General features: G+C 41.5%; 1 protein-coding gene across 5 annotated transcripts in view; it reads right to left on the reverse strand.

Moving 5' to 3' along the window:
• Positions 1-24,681, reverse strand: part of LOC140907820 (sodium channel protein type 5 subunit alpha-like) — a 267,714-nt gene that overhangs the window by 29,545 nt on the left and 213,488 nt on the right. The window lies entirely within an intron of this gene.

The raw sequence follows: 24,681 nt of genomic DNA on the forward strand, positions 1-24,681 counted from the left end.
TGTATATAATTTGTATGACTCTTTCCATTTTCACCACTATCTGGAGCCCCACACAGCACCTAAAAGAGAAGATTCTATGTTATTTTCCTGTAAGGAAAGTTAGAAGGTGCTCAGAATTAAAGGTGCACATACTTGATAGACACTAAAAGATACCCTTACCCTTATGCTCTCAAATCTGGATAGGGCTCGGAGGGGCCTCAAGGCCCTCAGTGTTCTGAGAGATTTCATAGTGCCCAGCTGGTCATAATCAAGAGTTGTTGCTATCAGGCAAACAACTGAAATCTGTGCAGATTGAATGGAATTTGAGATTATTCATCAGATGAACAAACACGAAGTAAATGGGTTTTACAGCCACAGTTGACATTCACAGCCTGAATTCTTACTAACCAGGGAGTGAAAAAGGAAGCTACTCCCATACTCTGTAAGCATCTCTATGACTTTCAAGAGTAAAATAAACAGATTAATTTTTGTTCCATCTTTACAACCTTTTCTATTGCCAGGAATTGAGATTTTACGGACTACATGCATTAATATGTGCATTGCTCACTTTGACAAATCCTTTGTTCCGGTCTATCTAAGGTACTTATATGGCCCCCATTACTGTAATATCTGAGTGCTTTCCAGTCTTGAATGTGTTCATCTTTCCCACCCCCCCTGTAATGGAGAGATGTGCCATTACCCCAAGTTTACAGAGGGGACCAGAAACACATCATGCAGGAGGTCTGTGATGGAGCAGGAAATTGAACCCATGTTATCTAAGTCCCAGGCTAGCATCCTAACCCCTGGGCCATCCCTACTCCTATAAGCTTAGTCATTTAACTACACAAAGCAGAGCAGACAGTAATCATCTCTAAATATCTTTGTACAATGCACTCAGTGTTTTAATTTTTTATAAATTAATGGTTCTATTGCACCTTTTAGACACAGCCAGCAGTAGGGTAGCAGCTCCTGGAGTTAATAGTGCCAGGGGCAGACACAATGGGCCAGATTCTCAGCTGGTGTAAATCAGCACAGCTGTGCTGGAAGAAGCATTGGTGTACAGCACACAGCACTAGCCACTGATACACACTTTAACATGGTGCAATAGGCAAACTCACCTCACTGATTCAGCTCCTGTGGCTGGAGTGGAAGGAAGACTGATAATAAATGCTTCTGTACCATGGTGATAAGCATGGTATAGAAACTTACTAGGCAGATAGATCAGACATAGGCTAGGTTTAAGTAGATAATTTTTATAGGTTCCATATATTAATTAGTGATATTTTTCTCTCCCTTTCTAAGGCTTGCTCACTTGGGATTAATGATTAACTATGGCAGCCTGGCTTTTACAGGTGGAGGGCCTATGAAAAACATTTAAAACTCTCTGTAACGTTTCTGAATTGCATTAGGATTAGTGTGGTATAAAGCTTTTACTGACACTCATTTGGGATGCTCTGTCTAGCCTGGTATTGTCTTCACCGTTCATTATTAATGTAGCCAACCAGAACTCGGTCTGCTGAAACCTTTATAACCACAGTGTACTACATTGCCAAGCAGTCTCTCATTTTCACACTCTCTCATGCTCATGCCTACTGCTGTAAATGTTCATTTAATATTTGTTTGCCTTTCACTCTGAGTTTCTTGAAAATTGTGGTTAAAATCTGGACCTTGATATTGCATTAACATAGAGTTAAATTCTGCTGTCCTTATTCACTCCACCCATTGACTTCAATGGGAATGTTGCCCAACGAAGGAGAAAGGATTGTAGGATTCAGCCCATAGTATTGGGCACACATATAAAATAGCTTTTCAACTGTTGACTCTCAACATTGTAACATAATTGGCATGACTGAGGTATTCCCCGTATAGTTAGGACTCCACTACAGCATAGATACACAGCCCTGTGAGGTGTACTGCCACAGTAGGAATTTCAGAAGGTGTCTGGACATATTTCTACTCCTACCCCCTTTGGAAAATTTAATACTGATAATGTGTCTGCCGCAAGCTTCATGCAAGTGGTCTTTTTTGTCCAGCTAGCTGGGAGTAAAGGGGGTTGCTCTTTTAAGAATTTCTTACAACGGGTGGGAAGAAGGGGGGAAGTTTACAGGGATGGACAGGAAGGGCAGGAAGCAGTTGTACTCAGGTCAGGAGAAAGTAACTGCCCTGCCCTCCCTGCTGACTGGAAGAGTGGGAGGATATTTATACCCCATGCAGCCCTGAAGAGGCCCTCTTTATGAGGATCAAGGTGGCAGCATACACCCACCCTGAATATGGCAAAATGACTGAGTTCCCCCTTGACCTGGTATGGACATTATGCTAGTTACTCTTGTCCTTGTGGGGAGCTGGGAAGGAATTTTTCCCTCACCAACAGATTGGCCAAGCGGACGGGGGGAGGGTTCACCTTCCCAACAGCTGGTCTGAGACCCAATGGGGTGGAGTAAGAGGGTTAGGTTATAATGTCGCAACTTATTACATAAAACTTGTGGTGGATGTCCAGTGCAGGTGTAACCCACAGACCTCCAGGGTGTGGTGTTCTGTCCCATCTAGTGGCACCGAGACCACTTAGAGACAGAGAGAGAGAAAATGAGTCTGCTCCTACAGCCTTAGCTAACAGCCAGTTGGCTTTTAGCTCATGTGCTAGAGGCTCATGCACTAGGCTCCAGAGGCCCCAGGTTTGATCCTGCCCGCTGACGACTGGGGTCTGTCGACGTTTCACAGGTACTATGGGAGGAATATGGGTATTGGATAACACAGATTGGAAAAGGATTTGAAGGAAATCATTCCTTAAGGGAGCTGAGTAAAGGGGTTTTGGGGCCCCTCCATCTCGTACAAGGGGAAGCGACCCCTCTCCTTTTCCTAGCACCCTTTAAAGGAGTTGAGGAAGGGGTCTGGGGCTCCTATGTCTGGCATAGCGGGGAGTTGACCCTCCTCCTTCCTGTACTGTACTATTTGTTGCCAGGTACTCCCGGATATTTTAAGTGAATAAAGTTGCAGCCTAATTAAACCACACCTGGTGCCTCCTGTCTTTTGTCTGGCATAGCCAGACAATGGCACTAGTCCTGCAGAGCCCTTGAGTTCCCCCTCCACAGTTGATTGCCTGTGGGGGAGGTGAATGAAAAAGAGAACTGCGTGCAATATTATGAATAGGTTAAGAGATTATATGAAAAACAGAAACTAAATTACCAACACACTTGCTAAAAGTTCAGCTCTTTCTTTTTTTTTAAAAATGTATTTTTACAACAAAAGGATTAAAATGCAGTGCAACAACAATCCTTTCCCCTTGTTATCTTTACCCAGATGAGTTACAGGCAAAACTTTTGACAGGTTTTCAGGTCTCCCACAATTCAGGGGCGCTATTTGGGGGCGGGGGGACAGGGAAGGGCTCTTGCCCCTCCTGAGTTTTGTAGAGGAGATCTACTAACCCTAACCCCAGACTGAGCTCTTAATTGCAACATCTTGAGTGTGATATGTGGACCTCGGAAGCTGTGAGCAGCACAGGCTTTGGGGCAGGGAATTTGTTTATAAACAGATTTCAGAGTAGCAGCCGTGTTAGTCTGTATCAGCAAAAAGAAAAGGAGTACTTGTGGCACCTTAGAGACTAACACATTTATTTGAGCATAAGCTTTCGTGAGCATCCGATGAAGTGAGCTGTAGCTCACGAAAACTTATGCTCAAATAAATTTGTTAGTCTCTAAGCTGCCACAAGTCCTCCTTTTCTTTTTATAAACAGAAGCAGGATGATAAAGATAACAAAAGCCTTATCATTAAAGTAAATTAAGGATCCTTAGATGATCCTGAAAGGACTGCCAGGCACTTCAGTTAAAAGACAGGAAACAAAGGGTTGGAATAAAAGGTGAGAATCGAGAGAGGTACATAATCAACATGTTCATAAATGATCTGAAAAAGGGGGTAAACAGTGAGGTGGTAAAATTTGCAGATGATACAAAATTACGCAAGATAGTTAAGTTCATAGCAGACTGCAAAGAGTTACAAAGGGATTTCACAAAACTGGGTGACTGGGCAACACAATTCAATGTTGATAAAAGCAAAGTAATGCATTTAGCAAAATATAATCCCAACTATACATACAAAATGATGGGGTCTAAATTAGCTGAACTGAATTGAATTCAATCCATCAATAAAGAAATCTTGGAGTCATTGTGGATAGTTCTCTGAAAACATCTGCTTAATGTGCAGTGACAATTTAAAAAGGTAACAGATTATTGGGAATCATTAAGAAAGGGATAGATAAGAGAAAAAATATCATATTGCCTCTATATAAATCCACGGTACGCCAACATATTGAATAGTGCGTGCAGATTTGGTCACCCTATCTCAAAAAAGATACATTGGATTTGGAAAAGGTACAGAGAAGGGCAACAGGAATGATTAGGGGTATAGAACTTCTTCTGTATAAGGAGAGATTGAAAACACTGGGACTTTTCAACTTGGAAAAGAGATGACTAAGGGGGGACATGATAGAGGTCTATAAAATCATGACTGGTGTGGAAAAATTGAATAAGGAAGTGTTATTTACTCCTTCACATAACACAAGAACTAGGGGTCACCCAATGAAATTAATAGGCAGCAGATTTAAAACAAACAAAAGAAAGCATTTCTTCACAGTCAACATGTGTAACTCTTTGCCAGGGGATGTTGCAAAGGCCAAAACTATAACAGGGCTCCAATCAGAACTAGGTAAGTTCATGGAGGATAGGTCCATCAATGGCTATTAGATAGGGTGCACAGGGATCCAACACCATATTCTGCATGTCCCTCGCCTCTGTTTGCCAGTGGGCAACAGGGCAACTAGATGATTGCCTGTTCTGTTCATTCCCTCTGAAGCACATGGCATTGGCCAGTGTTGGAAGACAGGATACTGGGCTAGATGGACCATTGGGTCTTACCCAGTATGGCCATTCTGATGTTCTTATATAGAACCCAGATGTATCTGCTCTCTGCTGTAACCCACTGGACCCCGCTCTCCTCCCAGAGTTGGGATATAACCCAGGAGTCCTGATGGGGTCTCTCTCTCCACAGTTAGTAATAAAGTAAGAATATACATTAAAATTTTAAACCGAACCAGTGTCCCTTAACTGACTTGCCACAAGACATCAGAACATGTTGTTATTAGAGCTGAGTGTGTCTAATATTTATTTAATTTTCTTTCTTTTTTAACGGAATTAGACATAGGGCTCCTGTCAGCTAATTGCTAAGTTATCTGCCAAAAAAAAATAAATAAAAATAGAGTTTTCAAGTGCCTAAATAGCCCCAGGAGTCATGGTTAAAGCAAACCAAAATCTGAAATTGTGCCTCTGCTGCACATGTGCTTTATTCTCTTCTTCCCTCAATCCCAGATTCATGGGCCATAGGTCCACCTCTGCTCAAGGCCAAAGGTGCATTGTTCAAATCCTGTAAGACCAGGTTTCAGCTCAGAACGGGTTACCAGTTTCTCCAGAGTGCCAAAAATGTCACCCTGAAATACATCACAGGTGCTGCTGTCCTCCTGACACAGATTTACACAGTATTAGATATCTATTCAGAGGATTAGGCTGTCAAGCTGTGTGATATTTGGCCATGATTTACAAGGCTGGAGTCAGTCCTCAGTTCGAGACAACTTGTCTAAATACTCTACTGTTGATTTCAAAGGTATTTGATTTCTCCCTGTCAAATTTTATTTATAGGAAAATCACTACAGCAGAGAGTTGGCTGTTTGGACTTGATTAACTACGACCCCAAAGGCTATTAAAAAAAAATCAAACAGCTTTCAAAATCAGCACTGACTGCCCCACCTAAGCATGGCAAAAAGGAAAGTCAGCACTTTTCTAATGTGTGTTTTTTCCTTTTGCAAGCTTGTGACCTGTCTTGTATTCTGTATTATATCAGACTTACCCCCTGAACCCTGCAGGAATTTGGAAAGCATTGGTGGAGAGAATGTAAGCCCCAATTTTAACAATAGCGCACATTTTTCTAACTATTTTAATCTTTGTATTTATAGCCAATAGGATTTTCTAGGTAAAACTACATCTGAAACCATGAAATATGGTAATGTTATGGCACTTAGCTTACTCTAATGGAGTTTCTACAGTCTCCATAAAGGTATATCTTCATTAGGAAAAAAACAAAAAGCATGTTCTTAATTCATGTCAGCTAACATGATAACTAATATGAGGTAAAATCCTAGTGATGACCAAGCAGTTTGTAGTCTTCACACATATTAGCTGGTCAAGATAAAGACTATGCTGGAACCTAGGGTTTATACAGACCTGCTAATGTGTTAACATTAAAAGCTGCCTTGGCATCCCTAGGATTTTACCTTATATAAGTTGCCATGTGTTAGCTAACCCAAGTTAAGAACATGCTTTATTTTCCTAGAGAAGACAAGATCAAAGAGCAACAAGGAGTCCTTGTGGCACCTTAGAGGCTAACAGATTTATTTGGGCATAAGGTTTTGTGGGCTAAAACCCACTTTATCAGACGCATGGAGTGGAAAATACAGTAGGAGGTATATATACACAGTACATGAAAAGATGGGAGTTGCCTTACTCACACCTTCTTGTCAACTGTTTGAAATGGGACACCCTCATTACCACTACAAAAGTGATTTTTCCTCCCTTGGTATTCTACTGTTCAGAATAGCCTACTTCCACTTTAATTGAATTGTCTCGTTAGCACTGACCTCCCACTTGGTAAGGCAACTCCCATCTTTTCATGTACTGTGTATATATACCTGCTACTAAGTATATAAGTACCAATGCCTCTTGGGGCATGGGGCTTCAGCCACCTGGAAGTTGTGGGCTGGGGTGGCTCCAAACCCCACACTGCCTGGGGAACTGTGGGTTGGGGCTGCTCCAACGCCCCCATCACCTGCAGGCTGGTGCTGCTCCAGCCCCTCTGCTGCATTAATTTTGCTTTCAGTTAATTGCAGGAATTAATTGCGATTAATTGATGGCCCTAGTGGCAGCAGAACAAGATAGATAGATAGAGAAAACTAAAACTATCCATTAAATATCCTATGCAAAAACATATTCACAGTGGAATGTGGAGAAGGAGGAAAATGTTCCTGAGGGAAAAGAGGTACTGGTAAAATAACACACAGTTCAGGGAAGGAAAGATAATTTAAGGGGAATAGAATCCTAGAATATCAGGGTTGGAAGGGACCTCAGGAGGTCATCTAGTCCAACCCCCTGCGCAAAGCAGGACCAATCCCCAACTAAATCATCCCAGTCAGGGCTTTGTCAAGCCTGACCTTAAAAAACTCAAAGGAAGGAGATTCTACCACCTCCCTAGGTAACGCATTCCAGTACTTCACCACCCTCCTAGTGAAAAAGTCTTTCCTAATATCCAACCTAAACCTCCCCCACTGCAACTTGAGACCATTACTCCTCGTTCTGTCATGGGATACCACTGAGAACAGTATAGATCCATCCTCTTTGGAACCCCCTTTCAGGTAGTTAAAAGCAGCTATCAAATCTCCCCCTCATTCTTCTCTTCTGCAGAATAAATAATCCCAGTTCCCTCAGCCTGTGCTCCATGAATATGGAGATGAAGACGTACTGTTTGTAGACAAAGACAAATTTATAGCATTTATGATATAAGCAATCAATTGCACTTTACAGACAGAGGAAAAGACTAAAAGAATAAAAAAACCCAAAGCGTCAGAAAAATATTTTCATATAGGCAATCGCTCGATAAATCACATTCATGCCATTTTGAATCATAGAAATGCAGGACTGGAAGGGATCTCAATAGGTCATCTAGTTCAGTCCCCTGACCTCAAGGCAGGACTAATAATAACTAGACCATCCCTAACAGGTGTTTGTCCAACCTGGTCTTAAAAATCTCCAATGATGGAGATTCCACAACCTCCCTAGTCAATTTATTCCAGTGCTTAACCACCTTGACAGTTACGAAGTTTTTCCTAATGGCCAACCTAAATCGCTCTTGCTGCAATTTAAGACCATTGCTTCCTGTCCTATCCTCAGAGATTAAGGAGAACAATTTTTCTCCTTCTTTCTTGTAACAACCTTTTATGTACTTGGAAACTGTTATCATGTCCCCTCTCAGTTTTCTCTTCTCCAGACTGGAAAACCTGGGTTTATTTAATCTCCCCATCTGGGTCATGTTTTCTAGACCTTTAATCATTTTTGTTGCTCTTCTCTGGACTTTCTCCAATTTGTCCACATCTTTCCTGAAATGTGGCACCCAGAACTGGACACAATACTCCAGATGAGGCCTAATCAGCATGGAGTAGAGCAGAAGAATTACTTCCCATGTCTTGCTTATAACATTCCTGCTAATATATCACAGAATGATGCTGGAGTTTTTTTGCAAAAGTGTTTCACTGTTGAACCATATTCAGCTTGTGATCCACTATGACCTCCCAGATCCCTCTGAGTAGTATTCCTTCCTAGGCAGTCATTTCCCATTTTGTATGTGTGCCACTGACTGTTCCTTCCTAAGTGGAGTACTTTGCATTTGTCCCTTTTGAATTTCATCTTATTTACTTCAGACCATTTATCCAGTTTGCCCAGATCATTTTGAATTTTAATTCAGTCCTCCAAAGCACTCATAACCCCTCCCAACTTTGCATTATCTCCAAACTTGATAAGTGTACTCTCTACACTATTATCTACATCACTGATGAAGATATTGAACGGAACCAGACGTAGGACTGATCCCTGTGAAACCCCATTTAATATGCCTTTACAGTTTGACTGCAAAGCATTGATAACTACTCTCTGGAATTGGTTTTGCTCCATCTAGGCTATATTTTTCCTTAGTTTGTTTATGAGAAGGTCAGATGAGACAGTATCAAAAGCCTTACTAAAGTCAAGATATGCTACATCTACCACTTCCCTCTATCCACAAGGCATGTTACCCTGTCTAAGAAAACTATTAGGTTGCTTTGACATGATTTGTTCTTGACAAATCCATGTTGACTGTTACATATCACCTTATTATCTTCTAGGTGTTGCGAATTTCTGTAATTCCCTGGGTGGTCCTTATTCCATTTTGCATAGATTGGCACTATATTTGCCCTCTTCCAGTCATTTGGAATCTCTCCCATTGTCCATGAGTTTTTGAAGATCATCACTAATGGCTCAGATATCTCTTCAGTCAGCTCCTTGCATATTCTAGGACAGTGGTTCCCAAACTTATTCCACCGCTTGTGCAGGGAAAGCCCCTGGTGGGCCATGCCAGTTTGTTTACCTGCCGCGTCCGCAGGTTTGTCCTACCACGGCTCCCACTGGCCGCGGTTCGCTGTTCCAGGCCAATGCGAGCTGCTGGAAGTGGCAGCCAGTATGTCCGTTGGCCCGTGCCGCTTCCAGCAGCTCCCATTGGCCTGGAGCAGCGAACCATGGCCAGTGGGAGCCACAATCAGCTGAACCTGTGGATGCAGCAGGTAAACAATCCGGCCTGGCCCACCAGGGGCTTTCCCTGCACAAGTTGTGGAACAAGTTTGGGAACCTCTGTTCTAGGATGTATTTCATCAGGCCCCACTGACTTGAAGACACCTAAATTGTCAAAGTAATTTTTAACATGTTCTTTCTCTATTTTAACCTCAGATCTTATCTCCTTTTCACTGGCATTCACTATATTAGATGCCCAATTGCTACTAACTTTTTTGGTGAAAACTGAAACAAAAAGAAAAGGAGTACTTGTGGCACCTTAGAGACTAACAAATTTATTTGAGCATAAGCTTTTGTGAGCTACAGCTCACTTCATCGGATGCATCCGATGAAGTAAGCTGTAGCTCACGAAAGCTTACGCTCAAATAAATTTGTTAGTCTCTAAGGTGCCACAAGTACTCCTTTTCTTTTTGCGAATACAGACTAACATGGCTGCTACTCTGAAACCTGAAACAAAAAGGGCATTTAACATGTCTCTCATTTCCGCATTTTCTGTTGTTGTCTTCCCCCACTCATTGAGTAATGGGCCTACCTTATCCTTGGTCTTCCTCTTACTTCTAAAGTATTTGTATAATATTTTCTTGTTACCCTTTATCATATGTCTCTCACTAGTTTAATCTCATTTTGTGCCTTGGCCTTTCTCATTTTGCCCCTACATACTTGTGTTGTTTTTTAATATTCATCATTTGTCATTTGACCTAATTTTTAGCCAGTTTGTATCCAAAGATACTCTTCCTGTTTCTCGATAGGTAGTAGGTAATACTGTTAGTTTAAACAACATGATTCTAACATTTTTTGCTGGAACATAGTCTAATAACACATGGTCAGGAATTAAAGAAAACTATTTTTGAAATGGAAAATAAACCTGACATGTACAAGAAACATGGTTCGTGACCAAACTTATGTTTAGACTTCCAGGATACTATGTAATCATATGTGGAAGAGAAATAAGAGGAGGAAGGTCTTAGTTATGTTGACATAGATATACAGAACTTATGTTTTGGATACAATACTGTTGAGATTCCTCTGCAGAATAATAGCACCTTTATACAAATCTATAAACTTTACAACCCGTGTGCAGAACTAGACAGTTTAGAATTGGAAGAGTTAGCAAAGGGCTCAAAGGCCCATATATTATTTGTGGAGACCTTATTAGCCATAATGAATTATGGGGAAGCAGGAAAACTGATTATAATGGCAAATGCATGGAATAGTTCATTGAGATGCATAACCTGGCATTGCTCAATACTGGAGCGCCTACTAGGTTTTATTTGGCGGATGGAACCTTCTAATGTTTAGATCTGGGAACTGCAACTGCATCCGATGAAGTGAGTTGTAGCTCACGAAAGCTTATGCTCAAATAAATTTGTTAGTCTCTAAGGTGCTACAAGTACTCCTTTTATTAAAAAAGAAGAGAAGTATCTACATTTAGAGTGCTAACAGGTCACTGTAACCTGAACGGTCATTTATATTTATGAAAAAAGCACAAAGATTGGTTGTGAGACATATTCAAAGTATAAGAAACAGTTTAGCATCTGTTGTGGCAATGCAGGAACAATTACACAGAAAGAAAGATGGTCTATGAAGAATCGAGACACCTCAGGGTGAAGGAATATAGGCTGAAAGGATTGGTGAGAATACCGGGAAAATGGAGTAGCATTAAAAAGCATTACTTCTCTTTTTCAAGGATACAGGACTGGGTGAGAGGATATAGATTTTTTGCTTATGCGAAAACTGTGCTAGGTAGTGGTTTTTGCCTCACATGCTGAAGTTGTGGCACCATAAAACAACAGTGAATGAAAGAGAGGGGGCTGCAGTGTGGAAACTGACAGTCACTCTCTGGGCTTAAAGAGGGAAAAGGAAGAAACCCAGGGAGAGAGCGAAGCCTTGGGATCCTGGCCCTGAGGGAAGGGTTTACCCAGAAGGATGGAGAAGAGAGCCCGTGGGAGCGAAGCAGAAAGCAGCCCAGGGAAAGAGCAGTGAGGTTAGAGATTGTGCAGACCATGGCTGCTGGTTGCAGGGTCGCTGGGCTGGAACCGGACTAGTGGGCCATGGGGGCCATAACAGAATCTAGAGTAGATGATCTATCCTACTTAACAAAGCAGGATAGCTTCCTACTACATATTTTCTGGTGTTTTGGTTAGTCTTATTTTTAATTTGCAAAGCATTGGGGCTTCTAGTGTTTCCTTTGTGGCATTTCATAGAACCCAAGAGATCTCATATTGTTAGGAAGTTTCCAAATATTCAGTCTACATTTTCCTTTCCTTAGTTTAGTCCAGTTGTTCTTTGTTATATTCCATTGTACACTCCCAAATAATCCCTCTCCCTCCTTGACATTTACTACCTTCATTACCTGCAGGCGCTTAGGCTGTTTTCATGTTCCCATTAACTTGCTACTTAATCCATTTATATAGACCCACATTATATACATGCCTGATTCAGATTTTACTCAGACTTTACTCAGGCAACATTTGGCTCTGAAGCTAGACCATGTGGGTGTTTTGCTTGAGTAAAGACTGTGTATAAAGTGAGTAGGGATGTCAGCATTTGGCCCATGTTATTTAGTTCTTTTTCCATCATGACTCAGTCTTGATAATTTTTGTTGCTCTTCTCTGAACTCCCTTCAGTCAAACAAATAGTGTCAGATGGTTCCACATGGAAGGGGGAAATTTTTACTTAGGATGCTGATACATCAGGTGACCCTAAGAAGGGTACACCACACTACATATGTGGAAACACTGAATGTGTGGGATGAAGGAGGAGCTGGAGAAGAAAGTGATATCAGGTAAAGGCTTCCCCTCCACAAATGGCACAATATCCATGTCTTGGCAGCACTAATTTGTACATGGGAGTCAACACACATGGATGATTCAAACTACAAAGGCTGCCGTAGCTTATAGGAAACACAGAAGCCATCCACAGCTGTTACTACTATTCAATATTTATATTACAGAACTGTCCAGCAGGATCAGGATCAAGGCCCCACAGTGGTAGGCACTGTACAAAGATATGTTCTCTGCCCTAAAGAAGCTGAAGTCTTGTGCGCTGCACGGCAGACACCATGGGCACAAGCTGCTGAGTTAAGTAGGTGAGTAGGCACAAACTCCTGCTACAGGTTTGTATATGTGGCGTCTAGCTAGTGCAGATAGCTACACCAATTTGTGTTTGTAAGTTTGTTCCTAGGATATTCCTGTAGCCTTGGGTCCAGAAACTACAATTCCCAGGATGCACCACAAAGTGGGGGGGAAGGGTAGGCTAGGGAGACTGAAAGAAAGAGAAGGAGGAATAAGGTGAACTCTGAGAAGGAGCCTGGGGAATAAACCTTATCTATACTGTTATCTAGTTTCCTGAGTCTTCCTCACAGGGATTGAGGCACAAACACGTCCTTATGCAGTGACATTAGCTTCAGTTTGGGCTGTGTGCAGTGGGGTATTTGAACATTCCCACTATTGTTATGCCAGTGTGGCATACACACTGAGTTTAATTTACCCCTCTGTCTATAGCGCATCTATTACGTAATATTACTTATCATAAACTTTCACAGCTGCTGGCTACTTCCATATTGACTTCTATGAAATGGCAATATGTGTCTCAAACTGGACTGTCTGAGAGTGCTATCTCTAGCCTTTCCTTGCCCTCCCACCCATCTGTCAAATAATAAAAAAAAAAAAATCATTTGGGCAACCCAACTGATTCTTCATTGGCCCAGGGAGTGGGAGTCCCACAGACACTACTGATTATATAGTAGGTCCAGTTTTTGTTGACCAACACCATTATGGAATTTACTGGAATTTGCTGTTTGTAGGCCTGTTTCTGAAAACCTTACTGGCAATGAGTAGCACCAATTCTGCTGAATTGTCCCATAAAGCCAATGGATGAATTGAAGTCAATGGCAAAACTCCATTGATTTTCCAGGCTTTCACCCAGTGAGACTTCTTGTGCTATGCAATAGGAGCAATGTGGCAGAATCATTCCCTGTGAAATATATATTGTTTAATCAAATAGGACGTTTTGGTTTTTTCTGCACCGAGCCTCAGTTCATCTCAGTACGGAGCCAAACCAGAGGTCAGCCCAAATGCCATTAAAAACTTCCTAACTTCCCATTATTATTATTATTATTATTCCCATTATTAACTTCCTAATTTGTTCCATGGATGCCCCTTCTGAAACAGCATCATATAGTGTCCAGATCAGACACAGAGTTAAATTTGCCCATAGATCTCAGGGGCTTTAGACCAAAATAATCATGATGTTGCCTGCCCAACCTTGGCTTCTTTCATGTTGCTGAGGGAAGGTGGGTATTGTAGAAATCCCTCGAATCTTGGTATTTAGGGAAGTTTGTTCCATCTGCTCCTCACTTTTATTGGCCATGGACAGGTTTATGTATCCAGATTGCCCCTGCCAAGCGGGATGATATAACTCAAACTGAAAGGAAACGGGTTTCAGATGTTGGCTCTGGCGGCGGTCTAAGCCTCCTGGAATCAGGAAAGACACAGCCAAACTAGTCCCATCACTGCTCCATCAAAATTGATTTACTAATACTTTCATTTCCAGTTCTCTCAATGTTGTGCCCAAGAAAAACTAGCTTCAGAATCTTGTGTCTAGATTAACCACTTAAAGTGGCCACCCCAGACAGCCCCAGAGATTGTCAGGTCCATGCAAAATATTTTATAGGCAGGCTTCTTGTCATCTATATGGCTTAGCAGAACTAGCAACATGTATCCAGACTGTCCCTTTATAGAATATATGCATTTTTTCCCGGGCAGCAGCAAGAATGATTGATGAATTAAACAGAGCTAAAATATTGGTAATGAACTCTGAAAAGAAACTAGCCTGATTAATAAATGTTTAAAGTTATTGCTAAACTGCTTCTGGTGAGATAAACATTTTAATTTGTAAATCAGCTTTAGAGTCTGGTAATAATTAATATTTAGCTGGAAAGTATTCATTGTCTAGGAGTTAATTAAATAAAGAATATTTCAGTGATTCAGTGTCATGGATTTAAAATCCAATATTTAAAGAGGATGGTGCAATGTTCTTTAGATGACAGATTCCATTTCTTATTTATTTATGTCCCAGTAGTGCCCAATGAAGATTAGGGCCCCATTGTGTTTGGTGCTCCACATATACAGAGTCAAAGGCAGACCCTGCCTCAAAGAGTTTACAGTCTTTATAGATAAGACAGATGGAAGGTGGGGAAAAAGAATCTGCAACATACAAAATGACTTACTTTTAAACTGGGGTATATTACAAAAGGAAAAAAATCCAAAGGATTTTTAAAGCGAATTAATAGATAAATTAAAAACAAAACCCCCAAATCATACAGTGGTACTTTATGTAGGTGCTGTCTATATTCCACAACTGCACAAATAGGCAGCTTTACCCACCATTATTTACAACATAAGTCATAGCCACCACTGCCTATGCTAGAGGGAGCTCAGCCCCACCCCCTAGTTTAATTTTCTTAGCTACCCACAAACCTACCCAGCTCAGCAGATGAAGCCCCACGTCTGGCAGCACCAGGGCCAGAAAGGGGGCAGGGTGTCGCAGGGGAAGGGCCTGCCTGCATCCTTGCTTCCTGCCTGGAAGGTGGAGTTAGATTCTTCAGTCCTAGCAGGAGGTGCTGGCTTCTAAGCAGCACTTCCTAGAAAGGTTTGCTGAGACAGGGCGAGAGGATTTTGAGGGGATTGGGAGGGGAAGGGGAGTTTCAAAGGAAGGGGGAGATCTTGTGTGATGGGTGGGGAAATGGATTCTTGGGGGAAAGGGGGAGATCCTGAGGCCCCATGTTTGGTAGGGCTGCGGAGGGGGCAGGGTGAGGAGTTGCTATGGGTGGGGAAGGGCAGCACCTGAGCGCATCAGGTGATGCTGTGGTGGGCTCCTCTGAATCCATGGGCAGTAAAAGCCAATGGTCTGGTGCAACCATAATTTCTCCCCCTTGTATATATGCTTGATGATACAGTCTTTAATTACGTGATCACATACTATGTCTTTTCCCATGACAGTTTACAGCAGCTGAGGATCTGCCTTCCAATGTTTAGCTCCCTTTCCTATGTACACAAACAACTGGATATTTTTAGTAACATATTAGTAATATACATACACATCATTTCTGGTCATGAAATCTTCCTGCACCCCAGTGATTTGAATGGGAAATTTTATAGAATGATGTCTCACTGAGGTCATCTGAGTTAACTAGTAGATTTGTATGTATTGGAACAGAGGACCACATCTCTGTTTTGTAAGCCACCCTCAAGGACCTAAAAATGTATTACCTCAAAATAATTTACATAGGTTCACTAGACCTGCCCTTTTAAGAACTAGAATCAATTTTCTAGTTTGAGAAAAGCAGTGGTTCTCAACCAGGGGTACACATACCCCTGAGGGTACATCAAGTCATCTAGATCTTTGCCTGGTTTTACACCAGCTACATAAAAAGCACTAACAAAGTCAGTACAAACTAAATTTTCATACAGACAATGACTTGTTTATACTGCTCTATATACTATACACTGAAATGTAAGTACAATATTTATATTCCAATCTATTTATTTTATAATATATGGTAAAAATGAGTAAGTCAGCAATTTTTCAACAATACTGTGCTGTGACTCTTTTGTATTTTCTGTCTGATTTTGTAAGCAAGTAATTTTTAGGAGAGGTGAAACGTGGAGGTACGCAAGACAAATCAGACTCCTTAAAGGGGTACAGTAGTCTGGAAAGGTTGAGAGCCACTGGAGTAAAGCATAACAGTCCAGTGGTATTGAAAATGAGAGTCCAAGTGGTATACTTGCTTTTTTTATTTATTTTTGTCCAGATTAACCCCAAGTGGTAGGCCAAAGCATGGACTTTGAGTAATCCCAGTGAACAGTACCACACTGGTGTGGAGATTAGTCTAGGCATTATTAACAATTCTGCCTCTATGGTATCCCAGGTCTGATATAAAACCCACTGAAGACAATGGAAGTCTTTTCATTCATTTCAGTGGGCTTGTCAGGCCCTCAGCATGCATGTCCTGGAGATTTGTATGTGTCTGCAATACTCTGCACAACGGCCAACCTCATATTTTAGGATTAGATGATGTGATGACTGCTTCCTTTCTTGGGACACATAGCGCATTCTTATGCAACCAGAGGTGTATTTTCTGCCATTTGAATCCACTGATGCTATTATTCAAATGTTTAAAAAGAATGGAGTTAGGGATTTCCAAAGGGAGCATGGTAACTAGTCTGGGTACTTTTTCACCTGAGTAGTCTCACTGACTGCAATGCTCTTGTTCCTAAATGCTCACGAGCATGGATAAGAGTTGCACAGACTAGCCTTTTAAAAAAATAAAACACCATGTTTTTATGTACAAGAAGAGCCATGTCCCATTTTGATATTCAGAGTAGAATACCTCCCAGACCTTTTCATATTATTTGTTTTGCTCCTCAGCAGAAAATGAAGCTGTTGGTAACAGCTATATCTTGCTTTTTATTGTAGTCCCCAATTCCTGCTCTTAATGGGGCTAATGAAATCTGTGATATACAAGATCAGTTTAAATAAATTCATCAGTAAGTTGTGTATTTTGCTACTAGAAATCAGAGAGTGGTACCTGCACCTTCAAAAACTTCTAGATCTATATCATTCCAAAGACACCATCTAAGTTTCTAGTGTTCATCTTCATTCTCTTCAAGGCCAGCAGTTTCATGTTAGTGTGCCTATGTAACACAGAGCCCAATACTGTGAGCTAATGTTGAACCCCAGCTGAAGTCAATGGTGGTTGGGGGTACTTAGTGCCTCACAGAAAGCACTCACCAAGTCACCATCATGGATACTTGAGCCCCAAGAAAGAAACAATAGTCTGGTTAAAGCCATACCAGACCAGAAGCATGAAGAAGTGGGTTCTAGCCCTGGTTCTGCTGGATATTTCATATGTAGTGTTGTGTATTTGACCAGCCCAAAAATAGTCAAATATTTTAAAGCACTAACTTATTAAAACAGTAACAAAAAAGGTTAAGACTTTATGGTCTCCAATAGGCTTAAATATGTACTGATGTCCAACAACCCTCCTTAATGAGCATTAATTCCATTATACCTTATTTTTTTTAAAAGGCATCAACCTACCTTCAGATTCTGGAAGTACAATTCATACCACTTAGACATCTAGCTACTTGCTTGCAAGATGCAAATCAGCTAATTAGATATCTAAGTGCTTTCAATTATGGACACAAAGGAGGAAAAGTAGTCTTGTAGTTATACAGCATTAGATGGGAACTCTGGCGGTCTAGATTCAATTGCCAACTCTACTACAGATTTCCTTGAACAAATTGCCATCTCTCTGTGCCTTACCTCCTTGTCAGTAAAATATTTAGACTCTAAGCTCTGTGGGGCAGTTACTTTAAAAAAAATTTGTACAGAACCTAGCATAGCAGGGTCCTGGTCCATGACTGGAGATCCTAGGCACTACAGCAACATAAATAAATAAATGATTTCCCTAACAGACAGGCTGTTGTGAAGAGAAATTCATTCCTGATTTTAAGGTATTTACCGATATTACAATGTTATGGGCCATGCGAGTACCTAGATAGAATTTTTTGTCCACAATTATTTGTAAAATCAGAGACCACTTCTCAAAAATCAGATCCAAAACATTTTAAATGAAGCAATTCAACAAATTAGGAGTGTGGATGGGTTTCCCCCCCCCCCCAAACACTTTTACTTGTGCTGTTTTCATTTCCCCCCATAATACTCAAACCAAGGCCAGGAAGCTTTCGTATTAATATTCCATGTCCTCAGTTGCTTCACTATTTATCATTGGTGCACTTGTCAAGGGAATGTTTCCTTTTGAGAGGACAGCCTTGTAAATAGCATATGTCACTCCTGTTGGTTTAAATGCTTTTAAATAAATCATTTCTGCACTCTAATTGCTTCCTACTGTTTTTCAGAAGACGGTCCTTACATCTATCTGTTCTCTTAATCTCTGTCACTTCCTTTACACCTGTTCAGGCTTTTCTAACAGCTCCAGTGAATTCCCAAGGCAGATGGCTGGGAATCAAAAATCAAAGCTCAGCTAATTTCTGAGGACAAGCCTAATGGTCTTTCACTGTGAGATCACACACTGCTAGATTGGGAAGAGCTCAGCCATCTTATCAATCTGCAGTTTTCCCAAATAAACATTTTCAGATATGTTGTCAGCCCCCTCAAATCTACCCTCTCTCTTTCAAACACATCTTGTTACCACACACAACCAACTCCACATGGGGAGAGGAAGAATATGAGGCAATTTCTAGAACCATGTGGCACCTCCTGATCTGCCAAACATTGACACACAGGGTCAGATACTTTCTTAGATGACAGCTCTGCAATCCCTGTGAGTTTTATAGTGGTTGGCACCTGTGAAATAGGGAGAGAAGCTGATTCAGAAAGTCTGATTTCACATCTGGACATAGCTTACAGTTGAAGAATGTTCTCACGTGTAAGTTATTGTCAGTACAGTAACAAGCTTGATTTCCAAAGCGTGGCTTAACTTTAAAAAAACAAAGATATTTTTCAAAAAAGATCTGCAGGAAAATGGACCAATTAATTCCCTGGCAATCTCATTGGAACTGAGCACTGTTGTCAGGAGAAGGAGGAGGTATTCTTTATTATTATTTCAAATTTGAATACAGTATTAGAGTGCCAGAAGTATGCAGTGTGATTGCTGAGAGAATACAGACAACCACTTATTTGGGGAGTTTACAGTCTGGGGACTCAAATTTAGAATATGCTGAGCACACTGAATTTCCATTGAAACTAGTGGGAGTTGAGGGTCCTGGGCATCTCTTGGGAACACTTAACTCCAGCAGGATCCTAATTTACTTTACACATGGCACGATGTAAGAAGAGATAAGATTAGTCAAATGGGGAAGTTTTCACATGAGAAGGCTCCGAAATTGCATGTTTTCTCAATCTATGTATCATGTTAGTTTTCCTCTTTTTTTTTTAACTTAGAATTTCTAAGGTTGATATGGGAAACATAAGCCTCCCATGTAGAAAATCACCTACTCTTAGGCAAAGTCTCTAAAATTTTGAGTTATGTGTTAAGATTCTAGAGTATTGGATATGCCAGTTCTGAGGGTGAATTTGTTCAGCACTGAGTGGTCCCAAAATGTGTCTGCCACCTATATAATCAGGTACATTATATGTAATATTTTGTTACATTCAAATAAACCTCACGGAACACTCTATTTTTGCATGGCAAATATGAGAATACTGTTTCTACGCTTCTGCCAAGAAATGCATCTCAAAAGAAGTCACAATGCAGAACAAACAAGGATGGAATATTGACTTTATTGTGTCTTTTGACCCTCACTTTTGCTTTCTCTAGTGCAAACCACCTGCAAGTCTGACACTGTGGCCATTCCATTGGTGAAATTCACCCGTGCGGTGGGCCAGCTCAAGGCCTATGTAGTACACAGGCACAGTTGCCAAGTTTTGTGCCACTCCCTGTGTGATATGTCTCACCAGTGAGGTCACTTATTTCCTCCTCAGGCTGCCCATTAGCAGCAGGACAGGCATGGGGGAGGCAGAAACCTATCTATCCCTCCCCACAGGAGGGGGTGGATACCATCGGGGTGACGGTAGAGCCTAGAGAACATGCTATTGAGGGATTCAGGGACTAACTGAGGAGGAAGAGGTCTGGGGGCTTGTTCAAGGAGAGGGCAGAGGAAATGACAAGAGAGCCTGAGGTACCCAGGGATGGGCAGTGGCAGATTTGGATACAGGGTGAGGCCTGGAGTAGGCTCCATTATTCTGCCCCCAACCCTATTGCTACAGCCTGCTCCCTTTTGTTCACATCCTCATACCTGGTCACCGCCAAATGTCCTTGCTCCCCTGGTGCCACCACAGCTTGTCCCTGCCCCCACCTCCATCCTAACCCTGCCCCCTTCCTGCACTCCCTCCCCTGGCTTTTCTCTGTACCTCCCAGCCAGGGAGTCACTTGTGCAGCCCACCGATTCCTCTTTCTCTTCCATGCCACCAGTTTTAATCTGACTGGGAACCAGCAAGGTGAACGCTGAGAGCAGTGGAGAGATGCTCTGACTGCCCCTGCCCCTGTGCTGGTGCTCAGTGTCAGAGCATCTCTGATGGCCGCGAGGAGTAATTGTAGGATAATTCTGCTCAATCCCTGTGGGATGCACAGGATTCTAGCAGGGCTGCCAAATGTGTGGGTGTCATGCCCAGTGCATTAAACTTGTCAGACCTGCTTCAATCCCACTTTATCCCTGAAAATAGGTTCTAAGTGCTGCACAGGTCTCATGCTGGCCCTTTGTTTCTGGGTGAATTTAACTGGTATAAGGAACTTCCATTACCTTCAACGATCATCCCATCAACTGATCAGCTGCAAGATTAGGCATTTGTGCATTCAAACAGCAGAAAGTCTGCATGCCCATGTGAGGGGCATTTTCTTTTAAATAAGGAATACTTATTAAAAAGTCATTGAAACTAGGTCCCACAGTTCACTAAGATTGGCAAGTCCATGGGGAACTGTGCCTTCTGCCACTGATTGTTTTGCTATCCTCCCAACCCACCGTTTGTCTGTTTCGTTCACTTGCTGATGCACCTCGTGGTGCCTTCACTAGTAAAAGAAATGTGTTCTTACCACGTTAGTTAACATGTGGAAACTAACAGGTAAAATCCTGGTGAAGAGAAGGCAGTCTGTAGTTTTCACATGAGTTAGCAAGTTGAGGGGGAGCCTAGGTTTCACCTTAACCTGTTAACACACCTTAAAAGTGCAGGTTTCAGAGTGGTAGCCGTGTTAGTCTGTGTTAGCAAAAACAATGAGGAGTCCTTGTGGCACCTTAGAGATGAATAAATTTATTTGGGCATAAGCTTTCGTGGGCTACAACCCACTTCATCAGATGCATGGAGTGGAAAATACAGAAGCAGGTATAAATACATGAAAAGATGTGAATTGCCTTACCAAGTGTGAGCTCAGTCTAACGAGACAATTCAATTGACAGCAGGATAGCAAGGGAGGAAAAATAACTTTTGAACTGGTAATGAGAGTGGCCCATTTCAGACAGTTGACAAGAAGGTGTGAGTAATAGTAGGAGGAAATTAGTATTGGGGAAATTAGGTTTAGGTTTTGTAATGACCCCACCACCCCCAGTCTTTATTCAGGCCATCAGATTAGGAAAAGGTCTATTTTTTTTCTTCAGCTCCCTGCATTGTCATCACACTGTTCTTGTGTGCTTTTCATAACAAAGGTGAGATGAAATTCAGCACATGATTTTTAGATATTTTCCAAACAATACAAACAGGGTTTTACTGCTTTTTGGGAACAACTGATTACAGCAGATTGTGCAATTACTAGCAAAGCAAACAGAAATCACCTCACTAATCAACAGGGAATACAAATGTAGAAAATTAAAGTAATCACAAGCCATCAATATTTACCTCAGATAAGTTTTTACTTGTCACTTAAAAACAATCAAACACAAGGGCACAATTCAATTCAGTTCTTGATCTGGGGATTGCCGAGTAGCAAGATTTGCTAGTTTCAAATTGCTAATCTCAAAACCGAGGATTGTTAGATTTTTAATGCAAGCAGTCAGACATTCCTTCTAAGTTTAATGTAGAAATCTTAGAACAGAGCATTTCCAACAAACTAATTGGGAAAGTCATGCTTTGTATCTGATTTCAGCACTCTGTGGAAAATGATGCTTCACTTAGTGACTGAACACCTGTGAGCAGCTCTCAAACTAATACACAGGAAGTTGTCCCCAAAGGAATACAAGTCTCTAAGTACAAGCAAATCAGATCACAGCCAATGGCAACAGCACATTCTGTTACATCTCCATTCACAAAGAAGTGGGATAATCCTCCTGATACAATTTGCTGGCCAGGAGACATAGTAAAACATTATTTCACTTCCACAAGAGCAACTACAAAATCCCAACTAGTGGACCCTATCTGAGTAGCTGACAGCCTGAGTAATCTTGCTGGTTAGCATCTGGCAACAGAGTCAAGTCTCTTTCTCTTTATAGGGTTTTCAAACCATTTTGTAGTTCACTCCAGTTCTGAGCAATATCTGGTGCTATAGTAGCAGAACAGGTTCTCTGAGAAGTGGGGGTGGGACAAACACAATCTTCTCTTCTAGAGTTTCAGTAGGTGACAGTCAGAGGGACAAGGGAAGATGTATGGGTCAAGACCTGTGCATTAGATCTCTTTTTTTTGCATACTAGGTAGGAAGTGTTGGGACCTATGTTGCAGATGACTGTCAATACCTCTAGAAGGAAAAGAACAAGATGCCAGTTTTTCTTGAGAAGGTGATATTTAGACACTTGCTCAAGAAAATGTAGTTATAGAGTCATAGAGTTGAAGGCCAGAAGGGACCACCAGATCTTCTAGTTCGACCTCCTCTATACCACAGGCAACCACCACCACTACCACCCAGCATCCGCACAGTAAACCCAACAATCCAAATTAGACCAAAGTGTTACAGCCCACAAGAGACTAAAGTATTATGTGCCACAAAAAAAGAATAGGAGGAACCGAGGTACACCAATGCCTGAGGCCCTCGCAGTGGCAGAGAAACGATTGAGATATAGCCTGATAATCCTGGCGAGTGACCTACACCTCATGCTGCAGAGGAAGGTGAAAAACTTTCAAGGTCACTGCCAATCTGACCTGGGGGGAAATTCCTTCCCAACCTCACATATGACAAAGAGTTGGACCCTAAACATGTGAGCAAGAACCAGCCACCTAAGCTCATGAGAGACAGAACACTCAGTGCCACCTCAGAACACTAGCCCGCTCCATTCAGTGTCCCATCTCCAGATGTGCCCATCTTTGATGCTTCAGAGGAAGGAGAGCAAAAAACAAAACAAACCCCCCACACACACCTCAGAATACATTGGAGGAAAAATAAACCCCTTTCTGACTGTTCCCTAAATGTGTTTACAGAGCCCAATCATATCCCCTCTCAGCCTTCTTTTGGCTAGGCTAAACAAGCCAAGCTTTTCCAGTCTCTTCTCAAAAGACAGACCTTCCATTCTCCTAATCATCCTCTTTTCTACACCAGATCTAGTTTAAACTCATCTTTCTTGAACATGGGTGACCAGAATTGTATACCATATTCCATATGGGGACTTACCAGTGCCTTGTACAATGGCATTAATACTTCTCTGTCTCTACTGGAAATGCCTGATACATCCTAGGTATCTTAGGATTCCTTATCTTTCTTACACAATGACTTGATGACATTCTGAAATCAAAAAGGCATTTGCCTTTTTCCGTTACATCACATTGGTAGCTCATCAACATCCCATGATCGAACAACACACCAGGGTTTCTCTCCTCCGTTGCTTCCAACGCATGAGTCCCCTGCTTATAGCAGGAATTCTTATGATTAGACTCTAAGTGCATGGCCTTAAATTATGTACTATTGAATTTCATCCCATTTCTGTTACTCAGGTCTTCAAGGTTAGCCAGATCTTATTGACGATGCCTCCCAACTTTGTGTCATCAGCAAATTTCATTAGCGGGCTGCTACTTTTTGTGCCAAGTCATTAATAAAAATAACTGAGTAAGATTGGTCCCAAAACCAATCCTTCAGAAACTCCACTAGTCACCTCCCATTCCGATAATTCACCTTTTAGCACAACCCATTGCCTTCTCCCTTTTAGCCAGTTCCTTATCCACAATTCTTGTATTGATCCCCCATCTTCCTTAATTTAAGTAATAATTTCCCATGTGGCACAGTGTCAAATGCTTTCCTCAAGTCCAAGTATATTAGATCTACTGCTTCCCCTTACCTAAAAAAATCACTTATTTTTTCAAAGGAGAAAATGAGGTTAGTCTGGCATAATATACCTTTGGTAAATCCATGTTGCATTACATCTCCCCTTCACAATTTGTTCCAAAGTCTTGCATAATACTGAGGTTAAACTAACAGGTTTGTAATTGCTGGATCACTACCCTACTCAGTCTTAAAATATAGATACAACATTATCTATCCTCTAGTTATAAGGTACTACCCCCAAATAAATACATATATTAAATCCTTGCTACTGGACTAGCAATTTCATGTGCCAGTTTTCCAGTATTCTGGGATGGAAATTATCCTGTCCCCCTGATGTGAGTACATTAAACTCTAAGATTTTTTTTTCCACCTCAGATGTGGTAATTTCCATTTCTGTACATTCATTTCCAATAACCAACCTGCCTTCATGCCCTTGGTCCATATTATCATCCTTACTGAAAACTGAGGCAAAGTATTTATTTAGTTTTGGACCCACACTGAGATTACCTTTAATCTCCTTCCCATTCG

Source organism: Lepidochelys kempii, chromosome 2 (genome assembly GCF_965140265.1).
Source record: "Lepidochelys kempii isolate rLepKem1 chromosome 2, rLepKem1.hap2, whole genome shotgun sequence".
NCBI classification, from domain to species: domain Eukaryota; kingdom Metazoa; phylum Chordata; order Testudines; family Cheloniidae; genus Lepidochelys; species Lepidochelys kempii.